The sequence below is a fragment of the Ursus maritimus genome, unplaced genomic scaffold (genome assembly GCF_017311325.1).
Source record: "Ursus maritimus isolate PB19 unplaced genomic scaffold, ASM1731132v1 scaffold_33, whole genome shotgun sequence".
Taxonomy (NCBI): domain Eukaryota; kingdom Metazoa; phylum Chordata; class Mammalia; order Carnivora; family Ursidae; genus Ursus; species Ursus maritimus.
The window spans coordinates 22,162,129-22,169,198 of record NW_024425897.1 but is presented as its reverse complement, the minus strand read 5'-3'; the positions used below and the strand labels follow the sequence as shown (position 1 = coordinate 22,169,198).

General features: G+C 39.4%; 1 protein-coding gene across 1 annotated transcript in view; it reads left to right on the top strand.

Annotated features, from left to right (window-relative positions):
• The window catches only part of ATP2A2 (ATPase sarcoplasmic/endoplasmic reticulum Ca2+ transporting 2), a 52,799-nt gene that overhangs the window by 12,802 nt on the left and 32,927 nt on the right, over positions 1-7,070 (top strand). The window lies entirely within an intron of this gene.

The following is a 7,070-nucleotide window of genomic DNA, read 5'->3' as shown; positions in this document are numbered from 1 at the left end:
TTTTTTTTTTTTTTTTTAAAGATTTTATTTATTTATTTGACAGAGATAGAGACAGCCAGCGAGAGAGGGAACACAGGCAGGGGGAGAGGGAGAGGAAGAAGCAGGCTCATAGCAGAGGAGCCTGATGTGGGGCTCGATCCCATAACGCCGGGATCACGCCCTGAGCCGAAGGCAGACGCTTAACCGCTATGCCACCCAGGCGCCCCTAAAATGTGTTTGTTTTAAACAAAGTGTTTTGAACTGTTGTACTTACTACTTTTGGTCCATGGTAGAACACTAGCACTAGTGAAATAATGAACTTAATCTCGATTTGACAGTTATTGTACTGAGCAATTTAGAATACTAGCTTAGGGCTACATTAGCTTTTCCTGCTTTGATTCCTGACACAAATGTTTTGTCATACTTGTAACTATCAAACTAAGTAGATGGTTAAGGGTAATTTCCTGGCTCTAAAAAAGCTCTGCTTTAAAATACTTCTACATAACACGGGGGGGGGGGGCATGTCTCAGCTTCAAAGACCTTTAAACAGTTTGTGAATCCAGTGCAAGGCCAGAGCTCTGCACAGATCTTAAAGGAGTTTGTTACCGTCATTGCTCAAGATCAGTGCCATGTTTTTAGGCAGCCCTGAATGCCCAGAACCAATCAGAACAGTCTAGTCTTTTTGCTGGAGAGTTATCATATTGGATTATTCACATTTTCATGTTTTTTTTTTTTTTTTAAGATTTTATTTATTTGACAGAGAGAGACAGCCAGCGAGAGAGGGAACACAGGCAGGGGGAGAGGGAGAGGAAGAAGCAGGCTCCCAGCAGAGGAGCCTGATGTGGGGCTTGATCCCAGAACGCCGGGATCACGCCCTGAGCCGAAAGCAGACGCTTAACAACTGTGCCACCCAGGCGCCCCTGTCATGGTTTTTCACACCCTGCTGAGCTCTGAATACTTTTTACCAGTTGACCCTCGAACAGCGTAGGAGTTGGGGCACTCAGGAATCCGTGTATAACTTTTGACTTCCCAAAAACTTACTACTAGTAGACTATTGTTGGCCTTATACAGAACATTGTTTTCTGTATGTTTTTATGTTTTATATACTGTATTCTTAAAGTAAGCTAGAGAAAAGAAAATGTTACTAAGAAAATCATAAGGGAAAATACAGGGGTGCCTGGGTGGCTCAGTGGGTTAAGTATCTGCCTTCAGCTCAGGTCATGATCGCAGGGTCCTGGGATTGAGCCCCTCTTGGGGTCCCGGCTCCGTGGGGAGCCTGCTCCTCCCTCTCCTCCTGCTTGTGCTTTTTCTCTCTGTCAAATAAATAAAATCTTTAAAAAATACATTTACAGGATTGTATCTTTTTTAAATCATTTTTTAAACTTATTTTGACATAGAATATTTTAAGAATAGTAACAGTTCCCACATATCCTTTACCCATATTCTCCAAGTGTTAACGTTTTATCACATGTGCATTATCCTCTTTCAGTCGATATCTGTACATTCACACATTTTTGTCTGAACTGTTTGAGAGTACATCGCAGGCATGATGCCTCCTTAATCCTAAATACTTGAGTGTTTATAAAATCAAGGGCATTCTCTTAGTATAAGTTCAGTACAATTATCAAAACCAGGAAATCGATACAAAACTTGTCTGATTGACAAACCTCATTCAGTTTTTACCATTTGTCACAGTGGATTTTATAACAAAAATAAGAATTGGAGAGGGAATTCTGGCTGTGATATAGAAAATAGGTCAGAATGGGGAAGGCTGGAGATAGGCTATTTGATAGTCTAGGCCAGAGGTGATGAGGCAAGAGATGATGAGAGCAGTAGCATTAAGAATAACGAGGAAAAGGGGCACCTGGGTGGCTCACTGGTTGGGTGTCTGCCTTCGGCTCAGGGCGTGATCCTGACGTTCTGGGATCAAGCCCCACATCGGGCTCCTCCGCTGGGAGCCTGCTTCTTCCTCTCCCACTCCCCCTGCTTGTGTTCCCTCTCTCGCTGGCTGTCTCTCTCTGACAAATAAAATCTTTAAAAAAAAAAATGGGGGCGCCTGGGTGGCTTAGTCGTTGAGCGTCTGCCTTCGGCTCAGGGCGTGATCCCAGAGTCCTGGGATCGAGCCCCACATCAGGCTCCTCCGCTGGGAACCTGCTTCTTCCTCTCCCACTCCCCCTGCTTGTGTTCCCTCTCTCACTGGCTGTCTCTCTCTGTGTCAAATAAATAAAATAAAATCTTTAAAAAAAAAATCTTAAAAAAAAAAAAAATAACGAGGAAAGATTTTGAGTTTATGAATAGTGGTTCTTGGCAGAGGTGCGCATGAGAATCATCTGGGGGTGCTCTGTAAAGTTTTACCAGGTCCCGTCCCAAAATAACTCAGTCTCCCTTGGCATGAAATTACGTCCACTGTAGTTTGACAAGTGAGTCTCAGATTTCAATGCAAAATGACAGGTTTTAATAACCAGATGGGTGTATGGAACTGACTGGGCTTGGGATGTAGAATCAGTGGCACTGGCAGGATTTCTGGTTTAGGTGACTGGGTGGTGGTGGTGCTGGTAATTGAGGAAGGAGACCTCAGAGGAAGATGGTTTGTCTTTCCAGAAGTACCTTCGTGCAAGGTGCAGTTGCTGATAATGTCACCTAAATTTGTGTATGAGATTCCGCTTGGCTTTGTGTGTTTTCCATTTCTCCAGCTTAATCTGATAATATACTCATATACTCTTCAGCCTCTCACATTAAAAATATTTTAAGAATTTTTTATGCTAGTTAGGCTATTTCAGTATATTGAGTCTATATGAAAAGTTAGAGAAATTACCACCAAAGCGTTTATCCTGAGTTTGCATCAGTAGATGGCAATGGTAAATAGCGTCAGAGGGAGCTGTAACCTTGACCCTCAAGGCATCTTTCCTTTTGAAGAGATAAAGGCCAGCTACTCTTTTGACTTTTCTTCTCAGTCTGGTTGCTCTCCAGGCTTCCCAGTCTCAGTACGTCATTCTGACCGACTAATTAGCTGAGAGAAGCTTGGAAGTCATCTTGGTCCTTCCTTCTCATTATCTGTCTTTAAGACCATTTGATTCTCTCTAAAACAAACCCAAATTTGTGAATTTGTTTCCTCATTCACTAACTCGCACTGGGACTTTCCTTGTGTCCTTACTGGGCTCTGGCTTCCTTTGTCACCTTCTTCCAGTCCTTACTCCACGTAGCAGCCAGAGCAGTTTCCTAAAGATCACCTGCTAAAATCCTTCAGTGGCTTCCCGATTGGACCTGAAATATAAAATGCTTTTTCACCTAAAAGACCTTGCATTGTATGGCTCCTGCTTGCTTCTGTGATTTCATCTCATGCCTCTCCCTATGCTCTAGCCATATAGGCCTCTATTTTCAGTTTTCAGTACCACTGAACTTTCCTGGCCTTTTTTGGGAAGTTAAGCAAACTTTATATAACTTATTAATTTGCCCAGTGCACAGATCTCATAGTGACAAAACTTTGGTTATAGCCCCAATCTACCTGACTTTCCTTGTCCACTGTGAAATTCTGTTTCCTAAAATGTAGTGGTTTGTATGCTGTGTTTGATGGTTTAGGAAGGACAAATAGTGATTGACTCAGTGTGTGTGACCTAAGATTTCCAGTCTGCCTGGAGTACCCTTATTTGCATATGTTGTGGTAAAATACACATAATGTAAAGTTTACCATTTTAACTGTCTGTAAATGCACAGTTCTGTGGCATTAAGCACATTCACATTGTTGTGCAACCATCTCCAGACCATCATCCATCCATCTTCAGAACTTTTTCATTTTCTCAAACTGACCCTCTGTTCTCGTTGAACAGTTACTTCCCTTTACCCCCTTCTCCAGCTTCTGGCAACTACTCCCTTTCTCTTAATATTCAAAAAACAGTCCATTTAATATTAAAAGATGAGTTTAAATTCCTCATCTTAGGTGAATAGACTTACTAGTAATTATTCTAAATAATACACACATTTAAATCCATTCTGCTTTCACCTTTCTGAAACCTTTGTGGGGAGTGCAAGCAGTTCTGATAGTTTTACACTTTTTCCTTCCTACTCTTTTCCCCACTGTACATGAATTGCTAAAAAGCATGTGCAGTGCTTGAACATTGGGCTCTTGTATGCTACTCTTCTTGAATTTTGGCCATTCTAAGGATGCAGAACAGAGATGGTATCTAGTTTTAGATAGGTGCAAACATTTTATTAAGTGCTGTTGTCATATCACGAGGCAGTGAGGGCAGAACTGTCACACTGACCATCGTAATCTTCTTGCTGAGCATGTGACAGTCTCAGTGAATAATAAATGAAAGAAGTATGTGGTAGGTTCAGCTAATAGAAACATGGTTATTGTGCAGCTTCTGTACCGAGCAGATAATTGGAAGTCTGTATGCACACATTCAGTAGTAGCTAAACTTCGAGTGTGCAACTTGGTTGCAAGTGTTTGGCTCTTCACCAGAGTACACTCTGTAGATACGTACAGTTGTTCACACTCTACAGGTGAGGAAACTGAATCTTTTCGTGATTTCTTGCTTCTGTCTTCAACTGTAGCTCATGTGCTAGAGAATATACTGTATACTTAGTGTACACACAACAGGTATATCAGTCATATTTTGATTTGTTAGAGGCCTAGGTCACAATTCTTTTTAAGCTGGTTTATTGAGATACAATTCACACATCTTAACAGTCACTCTTTTGAAGTGTACATTTGAGTGGTTTTTAGTATATTCAGAGTTGGGTGGTCATTATCACTATCTAATTTCAGAACATTTTCATCCCCTAAAAAAGAAAGCCCATATGCATTAGCAGTCACTTCTGCCCCTTGCCCCTAGAACCCAGCAGCCACAGTTTACTCTGGATATTGAGTATAAATGGGACCATACAAGATATGGCCTTTTGAGACTGCCTCTTTCACCTGGCATATTGTTTTTGAGAATTCATCCATGTAGCATGGGTCACATTTTTCATTCATGTGTATAATGTATCTCATTGCTTTTTATGGCTGAATATCCCATTGTTTGGGTGTACTACATTTTATTTATCCATTCATCAGTTCACCGACATTTGGGTTGTTTCCCCTTTTTGGCTTTTATGAATAATGCTACTGTGAATATTCGTGTACGTGTGTGAACGTATGCTTTCACTCTCTTAGGTACACCCTTAGCCATGGAATTGCTGGGGCATATGACTGACTACTCTATGTTTAACATTGTGAGCAGCTTCCAAACTGAAGTGGTTGTCTTATTTTCCACTTCAGTTACCTGAAGTGGTTGTATTATTTTCCATTCCCCACCAACAACTTTTAAGTTCCGGTCTCTCCACATTCTCCACCAACACTTGTTACTGTCTTTCATTTATTTATTTTTTAATTTTAGCTATGAAGTGGTATCTTCCCTAATTTCCTAATGATGTTGAGCATCTTGTCCTGTGTTTATTTTCTGTTAGTATGTTGTCTTTGGAGAAATGTCTTTTCAAATCCTTATCCATTTAAATTGGGTTATTTGTCTTTTTAGTGATCTGTAAGGTGTTGTGTTTTTGTTTTTAAAAATCCTGTCTTACCAGATATGGTTTACAAGAATTTTTCCCATTCTGTAGGTTTTCTTTTTACTTTCTTGGTGTCCTTTGTAGCATAAACATTTCAGTTTTGATAAAGTTGCATTTTGTTAGTTTTTTTCTTTTGTTGCTTGTACTTTTGGTGTCCTAAGGTACTGTTGCCTAATCTAAGGTCACAGAGGTTTAATATATGGTGTGAGGTGTGTAGGGGTCCAGCTTCCTTCTTTGGCATTTGGATATCCAGTTGTCTGAGCACCAAAAGGACTTATTCATTAAATTGTCTGGCACCCTTGTGAAAAATCAGTTGACCACATTTTCCACTACAAATGGACTATTATTCCATTGATCTGTGTGTCTATCCTTATGCCAGCACCACACTGTCTTGGTTACTGTAGCTTTGTGTAGTAAGTTTTGACATCATTGAGTTTGTGTCCTCACTACTTTTTTTTTCTTTATGGTTTGGAGTATACTGGGTCCCTTGCATTTCCATAAAAGTTTTAAGATCAGCTTGCTAATTTCTCCAAAAACAAAACAGAAACCTGGAATCTTGATGAGTTAATGTTGATTGTATAGATCATTTTGGGGAATAACATTAAATCTTCAGTGCAAGAACATCAGATGCCACTTGGGTGAGGATGTAGTGTGTCTTTTCCATTTATTTAGGTCTTTTATTTAGCATTCTGTTGTTTACAGTGTACAAGTCTTGTACTTCTCTTGTTTATCTGTAAGTATTTTATGTTTTTTTTATTTGGAAGCTGTGTGTAATTGGGATTGTTTTCTCTATTTCATTTTTATATTATTCTTTGCTAGTGTATAGAAATACAGTTGGATTTTGTCTGTTGATCTTAAACCTTGCAGTCTTGCTGGAATCTTATTAGTTTTTCAAGAGTCCTTAAGATTTTCTATATATATAAGATCATGTCATCTGCAAGCAAATATTTCTGTGTCTTTCCCATCTGGGTGCCTTTTGTTCCTTTTTCTTGTTTAATTGCCCTAGATAGAACCCCAGTATAGAATATTGAATGGAAGTGGCAAGAGCAGACATCCTTGTCTTGTTCCTGATCATAGAGGGTAAGCATAGTCTTCTGTCATGAAGTCTGATGTTAGCTGTGACTTTTGTAAATGGCCCTTATCATGTTGAAGCCAGGTCACAATTTAATTTTTAAGTTGTCAGTCTATTGTTGTTTGGTCTGTTTGGTGACTTCTCATGGTGGTTGTATATTTCTATCCAAATTAGAAATGATAGTTTTGCTGAATTACTAGAACCAGTGGGTCATCGAATTGGGTAACACGTAATCCTAAAACACATACAATGATATATGGAACATATAGGAAAAACATTCTGTGACTGCTTAACCTGAGCCAGATAAATAAGTGTTTATTTATTAAAACATTAAAACTATACATGTTGAGGCTTTTTAACTTCTGCTTTTATTAGGATTAGTAATCTGGTTGACTCTGTCATTTGGCATTTAGCCCAATAATTCGGTTCTGTGAATGATAGAAATGAACTTAAATTTTAAGTGTAGATCTAA